Genomic DNA, 25,777 nt, shown 5'->3' with positions numbered 1-25,777 from the left:
CAGTCCCTTCATCTCCTCTGCTCTCCAGCCTCAGCCCTGCTCCCGTCCTGCACTGTACTCCGCAGCAGCCCCTTCATCCATGTCCCCCTCCTCCTCTGTGTCATCCTCTGCCCGCAGTCCCTTCATCTCCTCTGCTCTCCAGCCTCAGCCCTGCTCCCGTCCTGCACTGTACTCCGCAGCAGCCCCTTCATCCATGGCCCCCTCCTCCTCTCTGTGTCATCCTTTGCCCGCAGTCCCTTCATCTCCTCTGCTCTCCAGCCTCAGCCCTGCTCCCGTCCTGCACTGTACTCCGCAGCAGCCCCTTCATCAATGGCGCCCTCCTCCTCTGTGTCATCCTCTGCTTGCAGTCCCTTCATCTCCTCTGCTCTCCAGTCTCAGCCCTGCTCCCATCCTGCACTGTACTCCGCAGCAGCCCCTTCATCCATGGCCCCCTCCTCCTCTCTGTGTCATCCTCTGCCCGCAGTCCCTTCATCTCCTCTGCTCAGCAGCCTCAGCTCTGCTCCCGTCCTGCACTGTACTCCGCAGCAGCCCCTTCATCCATGGCCCCCTCCTCCTCTCTGTCTCATCCTCTGCCCGCAGTCCCTTCATCTCCTCTGCTCTCCAGCCTCAGCCCTGCTCCCGTCCTGCACTGTACTCCGCAGCAGCCCCTTCATCCATGGCCCCCTCCTCCTCTCTGTGTCATCCTCTGCCCGCAGTCCCTTCATCTCCTCTGCTCTCCAGCCTCAGCCCTGCTCCCGTCCTGCACTGTACTCCGCAGCAGCCCCTTCATCCATGGCGCCCTCCTCCTCTCTGTGTCATCCTTTGCCCGCAGTCCCTTCATCTCCTCTGCTCTCCAGCCTCAGCCCTGCTCCCGTCCTGCACTGTACTCCGCAGCAGCCCCTTCATCCAAGGCCCCCTCCTCCTCTCTGTGTCATCCTTTGCCCGCAGTCCCTTCATCTCCTCTGCTCTCCAGCCTCAGCCCTGCTCCCGTCCTGCACTGTACTCCGCAGCAGCCCCTTCATCAATGGCGCCCTCCTCCTCTGTGTCATCCTCTGCTTGCAGTCCCTTCATATCCTCTGCTCTCCAGCCTCAGCCCTGCTCCCGTCCTGCACTGTACTCCGCAGCAGCCCCTTCATCCATGGCGCCCTCCTCCTCTCTGTGTCATCCTCTGCTTGCAGTCCCTTCATCTCCTCTGCTCTCCAGCCTCAGCCCTGCTCCCGTCCTGCACTGTACTCCGCAGCAGCCCCTTCATCCATGGCCCCCTCCTCCTTTGTGTCATCCTCTGCCCGCAGTCCCTTCATCTCCTCTGCTCTCCAGTCTCAGCCCTGCTCCCGTCCTGCACTGTACTCCGCAGCAGCCCCTTCATCCATGGCCTCCTCCTCCTCTCTGTGTCATCTTCTGCTCGCAGTCCCTTCATCTCCTCTGCTCTCCAGTCTCAGCCCTGCTCCCGTCCTGCACTGTACTTCGCAGCAGCCCCTTCATCCATGGCCCCCTCCTCCTCTCTGTGTCATCCTCTGCCCGCAGTCCCTTCATCTCCTCTGCTCTCCAGCCTCAGCTCTGCTCCCATCCTGCACTGTACTCCGCAGCAGCTCCTTCATCCATAGCCCCCTCCTCTTTGTGTCATCCTCTGCCCGCAGTCCCTTCATCTCCTCTGCTCTCCAGCCTCAGCCCTGCTCCCGTCCTGCACTGTACTCCGCAGCAGCCCCTTCATCCATGTCCCCCTCCTCCTCTCTGTGTCATCCTCTGCCCGCAGTCCCTTCATCTCCTCTGCTCTCCAGCCTCAGCTCTGCTCCCGTCCTGCACTGTACTCCGCAGCAGCCCCTTCATCCAAGGCCCCCTCCTCCTCTCTGTGTCATCCTTTGCCCGCAGTCCCTTCATCTCCTCTGCTCTCCAGCCTCAGCCCTGCTCCCGTCCTGCACTGTACTCCGCAGCAGCCCCTTCATCAATGGCGCCCTCCTCCTCTGTGTCATCCTCTGCTTGCAGTCCCTTCATATCCTCTGCTCTCCAGCCTCAGCCCTGCTCCCGTCCTGCACTGTACTCCGCAGCAGCCCCTTCATCCATGGCGCCCTCCTCCTCTCTGTGTCATCCTCTGCTTGCAGTCCCTTCATCTCCTCTGCTCTCCAGCCTCAGCCCTGCTCCCGTCCTGCACTGTACTCCGCAGCAGCCCCTTCATCCATGGCCCCCTCCTCCTTTGTGTCATCCTCTGCCCGCAGTCCCTTCATCTCCTCTGCTCTCCAGCCTCAGCCCTGCTCCCGTCCTGCACTGTACTCCGCAGCAGCCCCTTCATCCATGGCCTCCTCCTCCTCTCTGTGTCATCTTCTGCTCGCAGTCCCTTCATCTCCTCTGCTCTCCAGTCTCAGCCCTGCTCCCGTCCTGCACTGTACTTCGCAGCAGCCCCTTCATCCATGGCCCCCTCCTCCTCTCTGTGTCATCCTCTGCCCGCAGTCCCTTCATCTCCTCTGCTCTCCAGCCTCAGCTCTGCTCCCATCCTGCACTGTACTCCGCAGCAGCTCCTTCATCCATAGCCCCCTCCTCTTTGTGTCATCCTCTGCCCGCAGTCCCTTCATCTCCTCTGCTCTCCAGCCTCAGCCCTGCTCCCGTCCTGCACTGTACTCCGCAGCAGCCCCTTCATCCATGTCCCCCTCCTCCTCTCTGTGTCATCCTCTGCCCGCAGTCCCTTCATCTCCTCTGCTCTCCAGCCTCAGCTCTGCTCCCATCCTGCACTGTACTCCGCAGCAGCCCCTTCATCCATGGCGCCCTCCTCCTCTCTGTGTCATCCTTTGCCCGCAGTCCCTTCATCTCCTCTGCTCTCCAGTCTCAGCCCTGCTCCCATCCTGCACTGTACTCCGCAGCAGCCCCTTCATCCATGGCCCCCTCCTCCTCTGTGTCATCCTCTGCCCGCAGTCCCTTCATCTCCTCTGCTCTCCAGCCTCAGCCCTGCTCCCGTCCTGCACTGTACTCCGCAGCAGCCCCTTCATCCATGGCCCCCTCCTCCTCTCTGTGTCATCCTTTGCCTGCAGTCCCTTTATCTCCTCTGCTCTCCAGCCTCAGCCCTGCTCCCACCCTGCACTGTACTCCGCAGCAGCCCCTTCATCCATGGCCCCCTCCTCCTCTCTCCATGTCCTCCCTATGTGCCGCAGCGGGCAGACTGTCACACTCTGCTGCTCACCTTCTGACCTGATCTTCTGCCTCTCTTCACCCCACATGACCCCAGCGTTCCTTCAGGCTGCAGCACCCACTCTCCTACCATCAAGCAACTGTGGTCACCCTCAAGCAGGATCTTCAGCCTCACAGTACCTGGACTCTGTTAAATATCGCTGCTATTAACCCCTTGTTCTCTGTAGGAACAGTTAGTGATGGGCGGTGGACTCTTATTAATGTATGTATGTTTTTAGGTAAGTGGGTGGGAAGTATAATTAGGGTACTGTGGGGCTAATTATATATTATTATTTGTACTCTGTTAGTGCGGTAATTAGTAGTATAATAACTGAAGACTTGTGTGTAATAAATATCTTTCATTGGTACGCGGTTTCATCTCAGTTAGTCGCCGTTCAGTATAGTTTATAGCATGTGAATCAGAGTACGTAACGTGAGGTATCAGCCGGATATTGGTTATTGATAGCCAAGGCCAGCATTAATAATTAATATACGGAATAAAGCCCTGTAACAAAGGGAAAATTGAAAAAGCTTTGCTATCTTCTTATGGTCTTCTCCTGCTTTGTGGCCTCCACCATTTTCATTTTCAGAGTGCTCGGCAGCTGCTTAGAAGAACCCATGGCTGCGTTTTTTTGGGCACAAGGTTAGAGGAGGCTGGCTTTTTATAAATCTGGGAAATTTGCATCACCTGGTCTTTCCTTATGATGATAGTGAACAAGCCATAACCCTAAGGTATGTGTGCACATTGAGTATTTGGTGCAGAAATGTCGGCAACATTTCTGAATCTCTTGGCAGCAAAAACACAACGGCTAATTAAGGTCAGAAACCTTGGTCAAACTGAGTCTCCACAATACAGGTGTGATGTAGTGACGTGTTTGTGGCTGCTGTGCACGGAGTCTCAGACTCACAGACAAATGCTGAATGGTGGATCAGGGAGCTTTCAACTCCTGATTCACTATTCTATTCAATGGTATCACCGTCACGGGAATGTGGATCTCGCTGAAACTGTGATGATGGGGAAGGAGAGGGAGGTCCGAGATACTGTTGTGGATCTATATAAACAGATGTAAGCAATGATGCTGCTGAATAATTGATACAGTCACTACCTTACCCTATCCTGTACCTAAACAAAGCTGATACTGCCTAGCCACGGAGGTTGGCACTCTAAGGAACGACAATGGCACCTCTGCTCACTGGTGGCTGTCCCTCAGAAGCCCTAGTTAACCCTGATATATATAAAAAATACACTGATACATTAAATAGGATCAGATATGTCTCAAGCTATATATAAATGGAAAGGGTATGGTACTCACCAGAGAATGCTTCAATAATCCACCTCAGTGCATTTCCCCACTAGTTTCATCAGGAGGCTTGATACAGGGATGATAATTCATGATGTTCAGCATAGTGTGCCTAATAGCCATATGTCCATGTATAAATATCCCACTTCATCCAAAACCCCTCCCCAGACTAGGAGACCCATTCCCATTCCTAGAGGTGAATTGTCATAGGATATATAGAATGGAGTATGTCTATAATAATGTATTGTGGCTGCGCTACTTCTTATGCGCTAGAGGTCTGATAATGTCCATCCCCTAGTGTTCATGTCCGGAAGTGACGCACTTTACACTGAAACGCCTGATAAACTGATTGCCTCCGTGCCACTCGTACCTGGGACTGCATGTTAAGGGGACGGTTGCAACAACTTTATTAAAATGGAAAGCAACCGAACCCGGGGTCCGCGATGCAGCCTAGAAGACTGCAGCCGAACACCTACCGGGTAAGAATGTAAAACAACCAACTAAAGTATAAATCCCTCCAGTGTTACTACACACCGGGACGGGAAAAGGGATTCGCACTATCTCCGTTAACTGCACGATAGATGTGCGACAAATAACGTAGCCGTAGCTCTGTTGACTGCACAGAGGCTACGCAGCAGGCGCTAGGAGGTGTGTATGACTCACGCCGGAGTGTACGTGCTCCCAGCCGGTGTGTGACCAGCCTGCGGATTAACTCTCCAAGTGGCTAGCAGGCAGTGCCAGGGATACGGACCCCGCAGTCTGCTCGGGGTGTATAGCAACCCCCTTGCCGGAGCCAGAATGCCAAACGGGAACTACCTCCCTAAACACAGCTAAGCCTGCCTAAGCGACCTGTGCTAATCAGCCGAGCGAACTCTGGCATCGGAAGGTCACGGAGAGAGCAGCTAGGGAGCACCTGGAGCCCAAACAGACAAGCGTCCACACAAGAGCACAACTTAAATGGAATGATCAGAGCGCACCATGTTTGTGGTCGGGCTATTTAAAGACTAAGCCCTGCCCACAGTCGTATTATTGGTCGCACTACTGATGACGTCACCCGCGACCAATCAGGCGGTGCCAGGTCACCGGATCACCTGACATCCAACCACCAATCACAGTCCGCCATGTCACGGGCATGCTCAGTGCAGTGCACCCTGGACTTAGGCTGTAGCAGCCATGTTCCCCTCCGCAACCTATTCTTAACACTACTAGGAACAAAGACCCGAGAGACAGCTTGTACATCTCATGCACTAGCTAGGCGTTGGGACTGATGGCGATGCTGAGCAGCATCTGCCCTGGCTGGACCAGAATGGGAGACCACAGAATCCACTGATGATTCTGACCCAATTTCAGATCCAGCAAACGCCTGACGTCTAACACTGCGCATGGCCGTAGTTATGCACTCCATGCCAGAGCGCATGCCAGAGCGCATCTAGGGTCATTGTCAGCGATTGCGCATGCCTGGATGTGTGTATTCTATGCTGGAGAGCATTACGGTCTCCTATGTATGACTGTGCATGAGTTCCATGCTGGAGTGCATAATGAATTTGGATTGCGTTCCAGCAATATAGAAAAGTCCCATCTCTGAGATCAGCATGATAGGAGACTAAAAACAAGAATAGCTCATCCTCCCATCATGCAGTAAGCATGTAGATCTACAATATCACTACATAAAATAGGGATGATGGACCACAGTATATTCCTAAATGGTCAAATTTGATCCCTATTGTATAATTAGAGATACACAAGGAACACCACACTTGTTAGTTACTAAATAGTATATGTAGGATATAACTGATAAGAAATAGTTCTTATATAAAAGCTCAAATATCTCGATGAAGTACAACAATATGTGAACCCCATTCACAGGGAACGGAGTAGCAATGGGTAGACTATAAAATCCAAAAATGTAATCCGGAATGGGGCTGTATTCATACAAAACAGGCATAGGGAATTTGCTCATTGAGTGGCTAGTGAATAACATCTAAAAATTCACTTTCCTTTTTGAGGATACATCTATTGTGATCACCTCCTCTCACATTAGGTTTAACCATCTCAATGATACATAAGATGTCTCCGGTTTCACATCGATGTACACTGTTCATATGTCTCACTAATGGAGTGTCCCGACCATGGTGTATATCACCCAAATTCCCCCTCCCCCACCCTCCTCCTAGACTCACTCTTGGTCCTGCATACATAATCTAGGGGGCAAGTGCATGTGGCCATATATATAAGTCCTGACGTTTTACAGTTGGAATAATCCCTCTGAAAAAAGGTTTTACCCGTGGAGGAGCTCGAGAAAGATTTACATGGTCTCATCCAATTACATGTACAACGTTCTCCACATCTAAAGAAACCGCAAACTGTTCTATCTAGCCAAGTCCCCTTCGGTGGAGTTTTTTGTTATAGAAACTATGCACTAAACGGTCCCTAATTAAACGACCCTTTCTGAAAGTTGTTTTGACAGTACATCCCACAGCACCCTCAGGTCCGGGTCGACCACAAGTATATAGCAGTGTTTTCTGAGGATATTAACCACTTAACTCCCGAGGGTGGTTTGCACGTTAATGACCAGGCCAATTTTTACAATTCTGACCACTGTCACTTTATGCGATAATTACTTTGGAACGCTTCAACGGATCCCCCTGATTCTGAGATTGTTTTTTCGTGACATATTGTACTTCATGATTGTGGAAAAATTTCTTCGATATCACTTGCGTTTATTTGTGAAAAAAATGGAAATTTGGCAAAAATTTTGAAAATTTTGCAATTTTCAAACTTTGAATTTTTATGCCCTTAAATCAGAGAGATATGTCACACAAAAGAGTTAATAAATAACATTTCCCACATGTCTACTTTACATCAGCACAATTTTGGAACCAAAATTTTTTTTTCTTAGGGAGCTAAAAGGGTTAAAAGTTGACCAGCGATTTCTCATTTTTCCAACAAAATTTACAAAACCATTTATTTTAGGGACCACATCACATTTGAGGTCACTTTGAGAGGTCTTTATGACAGAAAATACCCAAAAGTGACACCATTCTAAAAACTGCACCCCTCAAGGTGCCCAAAACCACATTCAAGAACTTTATTAACCCTTCAGGTGCTTCACAGGAATTTTTGGAATGTGGAAGAAAAAAATGAACATTTAACTTTTTTCACAAAAATGTTACTTTAGACCCAATTTTTTTTATTTTCACAGGGGTAACAAGAAAAAATGGACCCCAAAATTTGTTGTGCAATTTCCCCTGGGCACGCAGATACCCCATATGTGGGGAAAAAACACTGTTTGGGCGCTCGGCAGGGCTCGGAAGGGAAGGAGCGCCATTTGACTTTTTGATTGTAAAATTTGCTTGAATAATTAGCGGACGCCATGTTGCGTTTGGAGAGCCCCTGATGTGCCTAAACATTGGAGCTCCCCCACAAGTGACCCCATTTTGTTTTTTTTTCACTTTTTCATTTTTACGAATCAATTTGTGAAGCACCTGGGGGTTCCAAGTGCTCACTATGCATCTAGATAGGTGCCTTGGGGGGTCTAGTTTCCAAAATGGGGTCACTTGTGGGGGAGCTCCAATGTTTGGGCACACAGGGGCTCTCCAAACACAACATGGTGTCCGCTAACAATTTGAGCCGATTTTCCATTCAATTTGTTAGCGGACACCATGTCGCGTTTGGAGAGCATGTGACTAAACAGTGGAGCTCCCCCCCAAGTGACCCCATTTTGGAAACTATACCCCTCAAGGATTTTGTTAAGGTGTATAGTGAACATTTTGAACCCAGAGGTACGACACAGAATTTGATAACATTAGGTCATCATATTGAATAAGTTGTCATTAGTCTTGAGCGCAAGTGCTCGCTACTTGAGTTTGCATCGGGTACTCAGGTATGCACCATGTACTGGGTGTGCTCGAGTGACATGCTCGAGTCCCTGCCCCGCATGTTTCAATGTTATTAGACACCCAAAAAAAAACATGCGGGGATCGCTCGTGCATGGCAGGCAATCCCCACGAAGTTTTTTTGGCCGCGAAGCATATGGGGCGGAGACTCGAGCATGTCACTCAAATACTCACGATACTCAATGCATACCCGAGCACCCGATGCAAACTCAAGTAGCGAGCACTTGAACTCAACACTAGTCGCCATATCGTCATCTTTTTTTCTTACTTTTGAAAAAAATCCCAACCCCATCACAACCCTAACCCCAAACCCAGCCCTAACCCTAGCCCAACCCTAACCCGAGAGTTTATTTTTTACGCCGTTCTTCATGCGGTATAAGTGATTAGACGACTTTATTCTTCGGGTCCGTGCGATTACAGTGATACCAGAATCATATGGAGTTTTTATGACTGACAGCTGTCACACACTAAAAGACGCATTTTTTGTAAAATCTAGTTTTTGCATCGCCATATTTTGAGAGCTATAATTTTTCCCAGATTTTGGCAGACAGTCATGTGACGGCTTGTTTTTTGCGGGATGAGTTGACGTTGTTATTGGTGCCATTTTCAGGCACGTGACATTTTTTGATCGCTTTCTATTCCGATTTTTGGGAGGCAGAACAAACAAAAACCAACAATTCAGGAATTGTTTTTTTTTTTATTCTGTTCCGCGTGTGGTAAAATTGATAAGGCAGCTTTATTCTTTGGGTCAGTACGTTTACAGCTGTACCACATTTATATCGTTTTTCTATGTTTTGCACTTTTACATAAAAGCAATTTTATAGAAAAAAATATTTTTTAGCATAGCTTTATTCTGAGAGCTATAACTTTTTTATTTTTCGGCTGATGGAGCTGTATGGTGGCTTGTTTTTTGCGGGACGAGATGACGTTTTCAGCGGTACCATTTTTATTTATATTCGTCTTTTTGATTACGTGTTATTCCATTTTTTGTTTGGCGGTATGATGATAAAGCATTGTTTTTTGCTTCATTTTTATTTATTTTTTTTCCCTTGTTCACTGAAGGGGTTAACTAGTGGGAAAGTTTTATAGGTCAGGTTGTTCCGGATGCGGCAATACCAAATATGTGTACTTTTATTGTTTTTTTTATTTTTATAATAACATTTATTGATGGGTACATTCTATTTTTATTTTTGGTGGATTTTTTTTATATATTTTTACAATTTTTTTTTAATTTTTTTTTCACTTTCTGATAGTTTTTATACTTTATTACTTTGTCCCACTCTGGGACTTTCACTTTTTTTATTCTGATCGCCTGCATGGCACAGGAATGCAGCACCATCCCTGTGCTATGCAGGCTGTCAGCGCTGGACAGGGAGAAGATAGTTTGGAGATGCACTGCGCATGTCCAAACAATCTTCCTGTTGTCTGGTGACCCGGATGTTGTCATCGGGTCGTCATGGCAACATCCTGGAAGCCACGGCAGACAGAGCTGGAGGCCGGAAGAGGAGGTGAGTATCTGCGATCACCTCCCCTTGCCACCGCAATGCTGCGATTGACTTCGATCGCAGCATTGCGGGGGTTAATGTGCTGGGAGCGGTGCGGGACCGCTCCCTGCACATAGTACCGGGTGTCAGCTGACACCCAGCGGCGATCGCGCCCGCACAGCCTGTGTGCGCGCGTGATTGCGATGACGTACTAATAGGGGTCTGGCTCTTAAGTCCCAGGGCACAGATGCGTATTAGTACGTCTAATGTTGTTAAGGGGTTAAAGATATGGTCACTCTGATTGTCACAACTTCCTATTAATTGTGTTATCCTAAATTTTTCTTGGTCTCTTGGTTAGGTATGGAGGAGTGTCTGTCTCTCCCAATTTTCTGCAAACAATTGTGTGAAATCCAAAATGTACTGTGGGTACCTTTTTCCTTGAATTTGGTGTTCATGTCTATTGCCTGTATATTAATATCTGTGACATTAGTACAGTACCTTCTCAACTGTAAAAATTGGCCCTTGGGTATTCCTTTTTTTAGGGGGATGGAGCGGTGGCTATCCCACTTCCATAGACCATTAGTGCTTGTCGGTTTATGGTAGATGAATGTCCCTAGGGTCCCATCCAGTTCTTTCTTGATTAGTACATCCAGGAAAAGCAACTGGTTATAATTAACCTCTGATGTACCTCTAAGGCCATCGCTATTGACATTGAGTTCCTTGACAAATTCAAGAAATTGTTCACTCGTCCCTGACCAGATGATAAAAATGTCATGAATATATCTATACCATACCCCAATATATGGTTGCCACCACTTATGATCATCCCAGAATATTGTGGTTTTCTCCCACCAGCTCAAAACTAGGTTAGCATATGAGGGGGCACAGGGGCTCCCCATCGCAGTACCCCTGAGCTAGTGAATAACTTCCTGTCAAAAAGAAAGAAGTTATGAACAAGAGTGAATTTTAACCGCTTCCCGACCGCCCACTGTAGATAAACGTCCGCGCTGCCTGGGCTCTGTGCAGCGCGGACGTTTAAAAACGGTGGGTGGTCTCGCAGTGCTCAGGACCCCCTGGGTCCTGCAAGCGCTGTGAGAGCGGTGCAGAGCGTTAGCTCTGACAGGGAACATCATCGGGACCTGATTAGATCAGGTCCCAGTGATGTTAACCCTTTGCTGTCTTCTATATGCTGTGATCTATAGTGATCGCGGCATATAGGAGACAGCAGGAGGAGAGGGGGTCGTCCACTTACCTCTCTGACGACCCCTTGATTGCTTTCAGGACCTGGCGTTGCTATGGCAGCTGGAGGTCACATGACCGCCTCCAGCTCTGCCATATATGGTGTCCTTCCTGTCTGACTTCAGCCTGTATGTAGCTGATGCCAGACAGGAGATTGTGAAACAGTCAGTGAAGATCTCATGTAATGTAATATATGTCTATTACATTACATGAGATCAGGGATCAGAAAAATAAAAATTAATGTCCCATACAGGGACTAAGTAAAAATGTAAAAAAAGTAAAAAAAAATGTTTTGAAACTGTTAAAAAAAAAATACAAAATAAATAAAAATAAATAAATAAAATATTAAACCGATAAATCCATATAGTTATGCAAAAATAAAAAAAGTACACATATTTGGTATTGCCGCGTTCGAAACAACCCAAGCTATAAAACTGTCACACTAATTAACTCCTTATGTGTACACCGTAATAAAAATAAATAAAAAACGGAGCAAAAAACTATGCTTTTTCCTCATATCGCCAAACAAAAAGTGGAAAAGAATGCGATCAAAAAGCAAAATGGAAATAGAAATGGTACCGCTGAAAACGTCATCTTGTTCTGCAAAAATCAAGCCACTATACAGCTCCATCAGCCAAAAAATAAAAAAGTTATACCTCTCAGAATAAAGCAATGCAAAAAAAATATTTTTTCTTTAAAATTGTTTTATTGTGTAAAAGCGCCAAAACATAAAAAAATATACAGTAAGTGTAGTATCGCTGTAAACGTACTGACCCGAAGAATAACGCTGCCTGATCACTTTTACCACACGCAGAACGGCATAAAAAAAAACCTCAAAAAACAATTCCTGAATTGTTGGTTTTTGTTAATTTTACCTCCCAAAAAAACGGAATAGAAAGCGATCAAAAAATGTCACGTACCCACAAATGGTACCAATAAAAATGTCAACTCGTCCGACAAAAAACAAGCCATCACATGACTCTGTCGGCCGAAATATGGAAAAATTATAGCTCTCAAAATATGGCGATGCAAAAACTAGATTTTGCAAAAAAAAAGCGTCTCTTAGTGTGTGACAGCTGTCAGTCATAAAAACCCGATATAAATCTGGTATCTCTGTAATCGCACCGACCCGAAGAATAAAGTAATCTAATCAGTTATATCACACTAGGAACGGCGTAAAAAATAAATAAAACCAATTCTTCACCTGCTACTGATTTGTTTATTATGTCTCCCAAAGATCGCAGTATGGCTCGGCACACATTTATCCTGCGCTCTGCGCTGAGCACTTACGCCAGAGTTTCCATGTAAATCTCTGAAATATGTGATTCAGCCGGAACCCATGACGGAAGATTCCCTGTAATGAGGCAGATATAGGCCACTGTGGATGCCGTCTGGCCTGTGATCCCACGGTGTCATTTGTTTTAGGCGTGCATAAAAGTGCGGTTGGCCACAGTTTTGTGCACTTCTGAAAAAAAGGACACCGCTAAACAGAGGCCAGACGGAGTCCAGAGTAACTCTGCTGCCTCATTACAGTGAATGGATCCCGCAGGGGTTTCATCTGAATTACATCACTTGGAAATTTAGATGGAAACCCCGATGTAAGTGCTCAGCCTAGAGCGCCGGATAAATGTTACGTAAAATGTTCCCAATAAAAGCTTCAACTCAGTCCTCAAAAAAAGCTAGTCCCCACTCAGGTCCGTTATCTGTTAAAAATATAAGGGACTTCCAAGTTACTGGTAGCAGAAAGGCTCTGGAAAAGCAAAATGACCCTTGCCCCCCAAAAGAAATTCAAAAAATTTTGTGCTCCCAAATCCAAATGCCTATTCTACAATAATTTGTTCTCCAATTGTCAAATAGCACTCCGTCCCCCCCAGATCTCGCCGTATGGCTGAGCGGTACGATACAGCCACATATGGGGTATTGGCACTTTTAGAAGAAATTGTGTGACACATTTCGGCACCATTTTTACCCATTGCCCTGTGTGAAAATGTAAAATCTGAGGGTAAAACATTTTTTTGTGGTAAAAATATAATTATGCTTTTTTCACTGCCCAATGGTATAAATTTAAAAATTAAAAAATACTCACTACTTCCCTAGATGAATTCCTTGAGAGGTGTAGTTTACAAAATGGGGTCACTTGTGGGGGTTTCTGCTGTTTCTGCATGTCAGCGACTCTTCAAATGTGACATGGTGTCTGCTGCCTATCCCAGCCAACATAGCGCTCCTTTCTCTTCCGAACCCTGCCGTACACCAAAGCAGTGGTTTTCCCCCACATATGGGGTATCGGCGTGTTCAGGAGAAATTGCACAACAAATTTCATGGTGCAATTTATCCTATTACCCTTATGATAATGCAAAATTAAGGGATGAAAAACGTTTTTGCGGGAAAAATGTGAAAATTTTATTTTTACAGCTGATTATTATAAACTTCTGTGAAGCACGTTGGGGTTCAAGGTGCTCACCACACATCTAGATAAGTTCCCTAAGGGGTCTAGTTTCCAAAATGGTGTCACTTGTGGGGGGTTTCCACTGTTTAGGAACATCAGGGGCTCTCCAAACGCAACATGGCGTCTGCTAATTATTCAGACAAATTTTACATTCAGAAAGTCAAATGGCGCTCCTTCCCTTCCAAACCCTGCCGTGCGCCCAAACAGTGGTTTTCCCCCACATATAGGGTATCGGCGTGTTGAGGAGAAATTGCACAACAAATTTAATGGTGCAATTTATCCTATTACCATTATGATAATGGAAAATTAAGGGATGAAAAACGTTTTTGTGGGAAAAATGTGAAAATTTTATTTTTACAGCTCAATATTATAAACTTCTGTGAAGCACCTTGGGGTTCAAGGTGCTCACCACACATCTAGATATGTTCCCTAAGGGGTCTAGTTTCCAAAATGGTGTCACTTGTGGGGGGTTTCCACTGTTTAGTCACATCAGGAGCTCTCCAAACGCAACATGGTGTCTGCTAATTATTCAGACAAATTTTACATTCAAAAAGTCTAATGGCGCTCCTTCCTTTCCGAGCCCTGCCGTGCGCCCAAACAGTGGTTTCCCTCACATATGGGGTATCAGCACGCTCAAGAGAAATTGCACAAAAAATTTTGGGGTCCATTTTTTCCTGTTACCCCTGTGAAAATAAAAAAAATTGGGTCTAAAGTAACATTTTTGTGAAAAAAGTTAAATGTTAATTTTTTTCTTCCACATTCCAAAAATTTCTGTGAAGTACCTGAAGGGTTAATAAAGTTCTTGAATGTGGTTTTGAGCACCTTGAGGGGTGCAGTTTTTAGAACGGTGTCACTTTTGGGTATTTTCTGTCATAAAGACCCCTCAAAGTGACTTCAAATATGATGTGGTCCCTAAAAAAATGTTTTTGTAAATTTTGTTGGAAAAATGAGAAATCGCTGGTCAACTTTTAACCCTTATAGCTCCCTAACAAAAAAAAATTTTGGTTCCAAAATTGTGCTGATGTAAAGTAGACATGTGGGAAATGTTATTTATTAAGTATTTTGTGTGACATATTTCTCTGATTTAAGGGCTTAAAAATTCAAAGTTTGAAAATTGCAAAATTTTCAAAATTTTCGCCAAATTTCCGATTTTTTCACAAATAAACGCATGTGATATCAAAGAAATTTTACCACTATCATGAAGTACAATATGTCACGAAAAAACAATCTCAGAATCAGGGGGATCCGTTGAAGCGTTCCAGAGTAATTGCTTCATAAAGTGACAGTGGTCAGAATTGTAAAAATTGGCCCGGTCACGAAGGCAAAAACAGGCTCTGGTGCGAAGTGGTTAAAAGATCCTCCATGAAGTCATTATGTCTGCTACACTCTATTGATCTCGATTTCAAGAAATGTCTTACTCCTCTGATACCATCCTCATGCGGTATATTACTGTACAAAGCCTCGATATCTGGTAAGGCCTGCTCCCCTACATGCATGCATACATGCTTGAGGGTTTACATGTAGGGGAGCAGGCAAAGGGAAAACCAATCCCAGAGGAATCATTCCACGTGCAGGACCTCAGGACTTATTCCAACTGCAGGACCTCAGGCAATATTATGGGAACATTATACTGTGTGTGTGGGGGGAAGGTGGTACTATAGGAACATTACTCTGTGTGGGGACATCATACATACTGCATAAAGGGCATAATGGGGGCATTACACTGTGTGGGGGCATCATAGATACTGCATAAGGGGCATAATGGGGGCATTACACTGTGTGGGTGCATCATACATCTACTATATAATTGTCTTATCCCGTCTGTCTGTCTGTGTGTCTGTCTGTCTGTCCAGGAAATCCCGCGTCGCTCATTGGTCCGCCAGCGGCCAATCAGCGCCGCGGGATTTCTGAAAAAAGATGGCGGCCGTTAGCGGCTCATCTGCGGGACGGAGCTGAGCGGCGATGCAGCCGGGAGATGACCGGCGCGAGGAGCTCATCTCCCGGCCAGCAACAGCAGAAGGAACCCGACCGCTGGACCCATCTGCGGGACGGAGATGCAGCCGGGAGATGAGCGCCGCGAGGCGCTCATCTCCCGGCCGGTAGCAGCAGAAGGACCGCCGGCGCCGCTGACCCGCCGCTGCGGGTCAGGATACTTCTGCTGCGAGCGCCCGCTATGTCCCGGGTTCTTGCAGCGTAAGTAGCCGCACAGGCAGCGCCGCTCCCCGGTCCTCACCAAGACGATTCGATGATTGGTCGCGGTCTTCGGACCCGACCAATCACTGAGTTAAGCACCGCTGTGCAGATTGGTCGCCGACGCTGCCCGTGACCAATCACCGATTTGGGCGCCAAATTTAAATATCGGCCGCAACCAATCAGCACAGCGGTGTTTAAATGTGGAGCCAAGATCGGTGATTGGTCGCGGGCAGCGTCGGCGACCAATCAGCACAGGGGTGCTTAACTTTAAATATCGGCCGCGACCAATCACCGATTTGGGCGCCAAATTTAAATATCGGCCGCGACCAATCAGCACAGCGGTGTTTAAATGTGAAGCCAAGATCGGTGATTGGTCGCGGCCGATATTTAAATTTAGCGCCCAAATCGGTGATTGGTCGCGGGCCAAGACAGGGACCAATCACCGATTTGTGCGGCAGATTTAAATAGCGGCCGCGACCAATTGGATGTCAGCGCCGCTCCCCGATCCTCCCTTCACACCCTAGCCGCATGGATGTCAGCGCAGCTGCCCGTGCGGATACTTCCGCTCCGAGAACCCGGGGCATGAGCGGGCGCTCGGAGCAGAAGTATCCCGACCCGCAGCGTCGCTCCCCGGTCCTCCCTTCACACCCTAGCCGCTGATGTCCCCACAGTATCCGCATGGTGTTACAAAGGTCCGGACATTTGTGTTAAAACTTGGTGATTGGTCGCGGGCGCTGCCTGCGACCAATCACCGATTTGGGCGCCAAATTTAAATATCGGCCGCGACCAATCACCGATCTTGGCTCCAGATTTAAACACCGCTGTAATGATTTAAATAGCGTCTGCGACCAATCATTACAGCGGTGTTTAAATCTGGAGCCAAGATCAGCGATTGGTTGCGGCCGATATTTAAATTTAGCGCCCAAATCGGTGATTGGTCGCGGGCAGCGCCTGCGACCAATCACCGATTTTTAACACAAATGTCCGGACCTTTGTAACACCATGCGGATACTGTGGGGACATCAGCGGCTAGGGCGTGAAGGGAGGACCGGGGAGCGGCGCTGCGGGTCGGGATACTTCTGCTCCGAGCGCTCGCTCATGTCCCGGGTTCTCGGAGTGGAAGTATCCGCACAGGCAGCGCCGCTGACATCCAGGCGGCTAGGGTGTGAAGGGAGGACCGGGGAGCGGCGCTGACATCCAATTGGTCGCGGCCGCTATTTAAATCTGCCGCACAAATCGGTGATTGGTCGCTGTCTTGGCCCGCGACCAATCACCGATTTGGGCGCTAAATTGAAATATCGTCCGCGACCAATCACCGATCTTGGCTCCACATTTAAACACCGCTGTGCTGATTGGTCGCGGCCGATATTTAAATTTGGCGCCCAAATCGGTGATTGGTCGCGGGTAGCGTCAGCGACCAATCACCGATTTTTAAAACAAATGTCCGGACCTTTGTAACACCATGAGGATACTGTGGGGACATCAGCGGCTAGGGTGTGAAGAGAGTACCGGGGAGCGGCGCTGCGGGTCGGGATACTTCTGCTCTGAGCGCCCGCTCATGTCCCGGGTTCTCGCAGCGGAAGTACCCGCACAGGCAGCGGCGCTCCCCGGTCCTCACCAATACGATTCCGCTCCCTGCTCCTCACCAATACGATTCGCGGATTGGTCGCGTGCGGAGAGCGCGACCAATCAGGGATCTTGGCGCTAAAGTTAAACACCGCTCTGCTGATTGGTCGCGGCCGCTGCCCGCGACCAATCACCGATTTGGGCGCTACATTTAAATAGCGGCCGCGACCAATCACCGATCTTACTGCCACATTTAAACACTTCTGCTGCGAGCTTGGCGCAAAATTTAAACAACGCTCTGCTGATTGGTCGCGGACACCATCCGCGACCAATTAGCGAGTTTGGCGCCAAATTTAAACAACGCTCTGCTGATTGGTCGTGGACTCCAGCTGTGACCAATCAGCGATTTTGGCGCCAAATTTAAACACCGCTCTGCTGATTGATTGTGGTCGCTGGCCGAGATCAATCAGCAGTATTGGTGCAAAATGTAAACAACGCTCTGCTGATTGGTCGCGGACGCCAGACGCGTCCAATCAGCGAGATTGGCCCCAAATTTAAACAACGCTCTGCTGATCGGTCGCGGACTCCAGCTGCGACCAATCAGCGATTTTGGCGCCAAATTTAAACACCGCTCTGCTGATCGATCGCGGTCGCTGGCCGAGATCAATCAGCAGTATTGGTGCCAAATTTAAACCTCACTCTGCTGATCGGTCGCAACCACCGGCCGTGACCAATCTGCGTTTTTTGTGCCAAATTTAAACAACGCTCTGCTGATTGGTCGCGGTCGCCGGCCACGACCCATCAGCATTATTGGCGCCCAATTTAAACCCCGCTCTGCTGATTGGTCGCGGCCGCCGGCCTCGACCAATCAGCAGAGCGATGCAGAGCGGGGTTTAAATTTGGCCCCAAAATCGCGGATTAGTCGCGGCTGACGGACGCGATCAATCAGCAGAGCGTTGTTTAAATTTTGTGCCAAAATTGCTGATTGGTCGCGGACAGCGGCCTCGACCAATCAGCGATTTTGGCGCCAAATTTAAGCAACGCTCTGCTGATTGGTCGAGGACGCCGGCCGAGATCAATCAGCAGTATTGGCGCAAAATTTAAACACCGCTCTGCTGATTGGTCACGGCCGGTGGTTGCGACCAATCAGCCATATTGGTGCCAAATTTAAACACCGCTTCGATGATTGGTCGAGGTGGCCGGCTGCGACCAAGCAGCGAAATTGGCGCCAAATTTAAACACCGCTCTGCTGATTGGTCGTGGTTACCGGTCTCGAATAATCAGCATTATTAGTGCCAAATTTAAACACCGCTGTGCTAATTGGTCTCGGCCGAGACCAATCACCATAATTGGCGCCAAATTTAAATACCGCTCTGCTCATTGGTCACGTTTACTGGCCGCGACCAATCAGCATTATTGGCGCCAAATTTAAATCCCGCTCTCCTGATTAGTCGCGGCCGCCGGCCTCGACCAATCAGCGATATAGGCGCCAAATTTTAACACCGCTTTGTTGATTGGTCACGGTTGCCGGCCTCGACCAATCAGCGATTTTGGCTCAAAATTTAAACACAGCTCTGCTGACTGCGCCCGGTCGACCGCATACCTATTCTAGAATACCCGATGCATTAGAATCGGGCCACCATCTAGTACTGTATAAGGGGCATAATGGAGGCATCACACTGTGTGAGGGGCATAATGGTGGCATTACACTGTGTGGGGGGAATCATACATACTGCATAAGGGGCATAATGGGGGCATCACATTGTGAGGGGCATAATGGGGGCATCATACATAATACATAAGAAGCATAATGGGGGCATTACACTGTGTGGGGGGATCATACATCCTACATGAGGGGCATAATGGGGGCATTACACTGTGTGGGAGCATCATACATCCTGCATAAGGGGCATAATGGGGGCATTACACTGTGTGGGGGCATCATACATCCTGTATAAGGGGCATAATGGGGGCATTACACTGTGGGGGCATCATACATCCTGCATAAGGGCAAAAAATTGGATCAAACACCATGATGCATAGTACAATAAACAGGGTACTCCTTAATCGAACATAGAGCCTAGAGAAAATGGAGTAGGACACCCAAACAATCAGAAACAAGGAAAAACTTATTTCAATTTAAAAACACTTTTATTAGATAGAAAAATTAAAAGAGTTTCCTTTTCAATATATATATATGTGACACTAATAGAAAGAGGTCATACAGGGTAAGAGAAACACACATAGCAGTTACGGCAACTCGTTTGTGGGTCCCCCGGGAGAATAATGCAAAAAAACTCCGTCAAAGGGTACAAGATAGCATAGTGTGTATGCAATGTATACCATTATAGGGCGTAAGTAAGAGTTCAGAGTCAAAAAACAGGAGAAAAATGGCCACCACTCAGATAAGAGAAATAATGGCCAGGATACAGAGACAATGCATAGTATAGGACTCACCCATGGGGACTAGGGTAACCACGTGGCCGTACTGCAGCCCCGACGCGCGTTTCGCGTGGCTTCCTCGGGGGGCTGTGGTTGTGGATGGGGTGGGCACCTTTAAATATACCTCAGGATTTTTTGTCATTTGCTGATACTGTGTCTTTTCACAGCGTGTGGATCTGAACAGATGGATCACAAAATACGTGAGCAGACGTGGCTCACGCAACTTAATAAGGTCTTCGGGGAGGAAACCACCGTGGTTTTAAATACGAGGGAGAATGAGGACTTACTTGATGAATTGAGAACCCTGTATAACAAAAAAATCCGCCTTTGGTGGAACAAAGCGTTTCTTGAGCGCTACATCATTAGGGGACTGATCCCCAGGGGTCTACGGATCCAGGTTTTTCCAGCACATAACTTTGATGATGATGCACTAAAGACCCAATGGGAAAAACTGTCCTCGGTATGCTCCAAGGGCTTTATGGAGCTTTTGATCAAATCTAATGAGTCTTCTTTACAAATTATTGAGACAGAGATTGATCGTCTCCAAAATTTGATATCTACTAAATTGACCCCTGAGGGATGGAATAAATTCAATACTGATTTGGATTCTGATTTTGTGAAGTGGGAAAAGGAAATAGTGGCTACCAAAACCAAAAAATATCAGAGGGATCTCTCTGATTTTAATTCCAAACGGGTCTACAAGTGGAGAGGACACAAGGGCCCCAATAGACAAACATGGGAGAATCGGTGGAGCTCAGTGTCATCATTATCCTCTATGGATGAAGGGACCTCCACAAGTAATCAATCCAATGTCGGTGGCACTAAATTTGTGAATGACAAACAGCATGGACAATTAAGGGGTAAAACCTACTCAAAACGTAAATTGACACCCCCCCACTCTCTGGAGAAAAAATCAAAACCAAATAAATTAGAGGTAATTAATTTGTCCACACACACTCTTTCTGACTGCCAGATTGAAGTACTCTCTTTGGGATTGACTTTTGTTCCGACTAACGGTTATAATTTCTTCACAGTATTGAAGGACTTACAGCTTTTCCTTAGAAAAGTAATTCTACGTAGATTACACATGAAACCAACGTTTGATATGAATCCTGACACGACCCTGGAGAGAGAGGCTCTATCGGCTCTGGAAGAGCTAGAGGGAGAGGGCAACTCCGTTAACACAGGTACTTTCCCGTGTTCTATTCTGGCCAGATCTACCACATTTCCCCCCTTCTCCCTCTGCCCACAGGTGGAGATATTTAATAAATTGGTTAGTAGGGACCTTAGGGCCCTATCGGGTGGACCCAAACACCACAACCTTACAATCCAACAGAAAGAAGCTTTGAAAGAACTACAATCTTTTAAAGATGTAGTTTTTAAACCTGCGGACAAGGGGAGAAATGTTGTGATGTGGCCGGTTGTGAAGTATGAAAAGGAGGCCTTCAAACTCCTTAGGGACCGTGCGTCCTATGATACTTTACCTAATAATCCCATGATATCCTTCAGTGCCGACCTTCTCGACATTTTGGAGCGGGCATATGAACAGGGCATTATCCCTAAAAAAGTTTTTGATGGCCTTTGTACCAAACACCCAATAGTTCCCACGTTCTACCTACTCCCTAAGGTTCATAAAAATCTCTTGGACCCACCGGGACGTCCCATTGTCTCTGGCATTGGAGGGCTATGTGACCCTATCTGTAAATTTATTGAGCATTATTTACATCCACTTGTGGAGACGTTGCCCTCCTATGTCAGGGACACTGGAGATGTCCTCGGTAAAATTGATGGTGTATATCTTGATCCGGGTAGTCTGCTGGTGGCTGTTGACGTTGAATCATTATATACCAGCATTGGCCACACAGATGGATTGCGTGCAGTAAGTTTTTTTCTTGAGACTAGCAGTCTGGATGCCTCACTTCGTGCACTGGTCCTCGAACTACTGGAATTCATACTTACCCACAACTTTTTCACATTAAAAGACCGTTTTTTTCTTCAGAAACGTGGCACTGCGATGGGTGCGGCATGTGCGCCATCTTACGCCAACCTCTTTCTCGGTTTTTGGGAGAGGGAGGTTCTCGGCGATGGCGCGTGCGCCGCCTCCCATGCGCAGTGCTGGTATAGATACATAGACGACATTTTTATTATTTGGCAGGGTTCCGAGGCTGAGCTTCACAACTTCATTACTTTTCTTAATATTAATCAAATGAACATCAGACTTACGTATACATGGAACTCTACCCACATAGACTTTTTGGATATCGGTATTACTGTCCAGCAGGATGGCTTACTTCAGACCGACGTGTTTCGTAAGAAAACATCGGTCAATGCACTTTTGCATGCAACATCAGCCCATACACCGGCTACTATTCGGGCCATTCCTGTTGGACAGTATCTTAGAACCAAACGCATTTGTTCTACCGATATGGCGTTTGAGTCTCAGTCTCGGGACCTGCGCCAAAGATTTCAGGAACGGGGCTACAGTGCACAGAGCATTAAGAGAGGCTACAGACGTGATAAGGGGACCCCACGTGATCTCCTCTTGACTAGTGTTGGCAGATCGTATGAAAGAGATCCTCCATTAAGATTTATATCAACGTATAACAGCCACTGGCAGACCATTCGGGGGATCCTTGAGAAGCACTGGTCCATCCTCAAAACGGAACCGGTGCTTGGCAGGATCCTACCTGACAGACCTTTAATGACAGCCAGAAGAGGAAAAAGTTTGAAGGACTCACTAGTCAGGAGCCACTATGTGGTCCCTACGCCAACCCCATTTGGGATAACTAAATCGCGATGGGGATGTTATCCTTGTGGATCATGCATGGCCTGTCGTAATATCACTAGGGCTAAATCTTTTTCCACCAATCATGGCAGGGAATTTAAAATCACCCATCACATCTCTTGCAGTTCTACACACGATATTTATATGGCCACTTGTCCATGTAATTTGAACTATGTGGGACTCACGTCTCGTGAATTCCGGGTTCGTGTTAGGGAACACGTTAGGGATGTGGTGGCCGCAAAGGATGTGTTGGATGTGTCAACACTTAAGACTGTCCCGCGGCACTTCAGACTGCGCCATAACTGCGACCCCTCCCTCCTTAAGTTTATTGGTATCGATATGGTACATTTGGGTACTAGGGGAGGCGATTACAAACGCATCTTGGCGCAGTTGGAGTGCCGCTGGATTGCGATTTTGGATACGGTGACCCCTGGCGGTCTCAATGAATACAACAGTTTCTCTTCATTCTTGTGAGTTCTCCTCTCCTTCGTTTTTAAATGTGGATTTTCATTTTAGTATTATATATGTTTCTATTTTTTTATTTATTTTTCTGTTCTCTTTATCATTTCTTCATATTTAGGCACCACCATCTATACCTCCGCACTATTTAGGATGAGTTTCGGACGAATGTGGGATGGGCACCTATAGTGCTTATGAATATTCATCGTTACAAATAATTTTTAGGAGCCAATTTATTGTTACTTATCATGCACCCCGGCTCTTGATGACACGATTCCCGTGAATGGTGACAACTGTGCAACTACTGGACTCTCCACATGCCTTCAATTTGGCAATATATACTACACTATACATTTAAACTTGCCTGTCCCTGTCGTTCTGTGTAAATGTGATAACCACTGCTGCACTATGTATGGGCAAATATGCTCCCTGTTTTATTCACACTGATGCATACTTATGGTGATATTATTGTGCTGTTTAGGCATGAATGGGACACTCACCGTGTCCATATCTTGTCCCATATCCAACTCGCAACAATGTATGTTTTTTGCCCTTTTCTTTGCCCTCACCCGCCATGGCGGCGGCTGAGCCGCGCATGTGCAGCGCCGCCCTCCCTTGGCCGCGTCCCGTCGGGCTTCCGTACGTGGGAGGTGTGGGCGGTGACATCATTTTAGTATGTCGCTGCCCGCGCTTCCCCGGGAAATTGGCCGGACGTGACGCGGTATGGGGGGATGTTGTCGCTCCACATGCGCTGCACTAATCAGCGCTGCATCCTGAGGTATATTTAAAGGTGCCCACCCCATCCACAACCACAGCCCCCCGAGGAAGCCACGCGAAACGCGCGTCGGGGCTGCAGTACGGCCACGTGGTTACCCTAGTCCCCATGGGTGAGTCCTATACTATGCATTGTCTCTGTATCCTGGCCATTATTTCTCTTATCTGAGTGGTGGCCATTTTTCTCCTGTTTTTTGACTCTGAACTCTTACTTACGCCCTATAATGGTATACATTGCATACACACTATGCTATCTTGTACCCTTTGACAGGGTTTTTTTGCATTATTCTCCCGGGGGACCCACAAACGAGTTGCCGTAACTGCTATGTGTGTTTCTCTTACCCTGTATGACCTCTTTCTATTAGTGTCACATATATATATTGAAAAGGAAACTCTTTTAATTTTTCTATCTAATAAAAGTGTTTTTAAATTGAAATAAGTTTTTCCTTGTTTCTGATTGTTTGGGTGTCCTCTACTCCATTTTCTCTAGGCTCTATCCTGCATAAGGGGCATAATGGGGGCATTACACTGTGTGGGGGCATCATACATCCTGCATAAGGGGCATAATGGGGGCATTACACTGTGGGGGCATCATACATCCAGCATAAGGGGCATAATAGGGGCATTACACTGTGGGGGGCATCATACATCCTGCATAAGGGGCATAATGGGGGCATTACACTGTGGGGGCATCATACATACTGCATAAGGGGCATAATGGGGGCATTACACTGTGGGGCCAGTAAAGGGGTCCTGTACTATGAGAACAATACGTTTCCTCCCTTCCTGTCTCTATAGTTGGGTCGTATGTATCTATTACAGGAAACAGAACAAAAACCTTATGATTCTTATAAAGGGGCAACACAAGACCCCAAAAGAGTCTCCGTGCTGAAGGGGTTAATGCCCCCTGCGCCCAGTAATGGGGTCTCCACATACCTCCACCTGCAGAGCCGCCACCACATATATGGCTGCTCTGTGCGCACAGGAGCTGTGATGAGGTCACAGGAGGGGAGGAGTCAGGGGTCACATGATCAGGGGCCTCAGTGGATGCAGGACTCTGCTGTGCTGGTTGTCATGGTGCTGGATGAGCTGAAGTTTATGTGTGGGGTCAGGAGGGGTTTACAGTGTGGATGTAGCAGAGCCGCGTGTACGAGGTGTACGGAGCAGAGCCGCGTGTGTACCAGGTGTACGGAGCAGAGCCGCGTGTGTACGAGGTGTATGGAGCAGAGCCGCGTGTGTACGAGGTGTACGGAGCAGAGCCGTGTGTGTACGAGGTGTACGGAGCGGAGCCGCGTGTGTACGAGGTGTACGGAGCGGAGCCGCGTGTGTACGAGGTGTACGGAGCAGAGCCGTGTGTGTACGAGGTGTAGGGAGCGGAGCCGCGTGTGTACGAGTTGTACGGAGCGGAGCCGCGTGTGTACGAGGTGTACGGAGCGGAGCCGCGTGTGTACGAGGTGTACGGAGCAGAGCCGCGTGTGTACGAGGTGTACGGAGCAGAGCCGCGTGTGTACGAGGTGTACGGAGCAGAGCCGCGTGTGTACGAGGTGTACGGAGCAGAGCCGCGTGTGTACGAGGTGTACGGAGCAGAGCCGCGTGTGTACGAGGTGTACGGAGCAGAGCCGTGTGTACGAGGTGTACGGAGCGGAGCCGCGTGTGTACGAGGTGTACGGAGCGGAGCCGCGTGTGTACGAGGTGTACGGAGCGGAGCCGCGTGTGTACGAGGTGTACGGAGCGGAGCCGCGTGTGTACGAGGTGTACGGAGCAGAGCCGTGTGTGTACGAGGTGTACGGAGCAGAGCCGTGTGTGTACGAGGTGTACGGAGCAGAGCCGTGTGTGTACGAGGTGTACGGAGCAGAGCCGTGTGTGTACGAGGTGTACGGAGCAGAGCCGTGTGTGTACGAGGTGTACGGAGCAGAGCCGTGTGTGTACGAGGTGTACGGAGCAGAGCCGTGTGTGTACGAGGTGTACGGAGCGGAGCCGCGTGTGTACGAGGTGTACGGAGCGGAGCCGCGTGTGTACGAGGTGTACGGAGCAGAGCCGCGTGTGTACGAGGTGTA

General features: G+C 48.0%; 1 protein-coding gene across 1 annotated transcript in view; it reads right to left on the bottom strand.

Annotated features, from left to right (window-relative positions):
• LOC141205000 (uncharacterized) overlaps nucleotides 1-24,743 on the bottom strand; it is a 59,319-nt gene extending 34,576 nt beyond the window's left edge. Inside the window, exon 1 of the mRNA XM_073664054.1 lies at nucleotides 24,657-24,743. The gene's annotated coding sequence lies outside the window, so the exon portion shown is untranslated. The remainder of the gene's footprint in view (nucleotides 1-24,656) is intronic.
• Between the last annotated feature and the right edge of the window lie 1,034 nt (nucleotides 24,744-25,777).

The sequence above is a fragment of the Phyllobates terribilis genome, unplaced genomic scaffold (genome assembly GCF_046119375.1).
Source record: "Phyllobates terribilis strain yellow unplaced genomic scaffold, ASM4611937v1 Scaffold_136__1_contigs__length_4911898, whole genome shotgun sequence".
Lineage (NCBI taxonomy): Eukaryota > Metazoa > Chordata > Amphibia > Anura > Dendrobatidae > Phyllobates > Phyllobates terribilis.
This window is presented reverse-complemented; position numbering and strand designations above follow the sequence as displayed.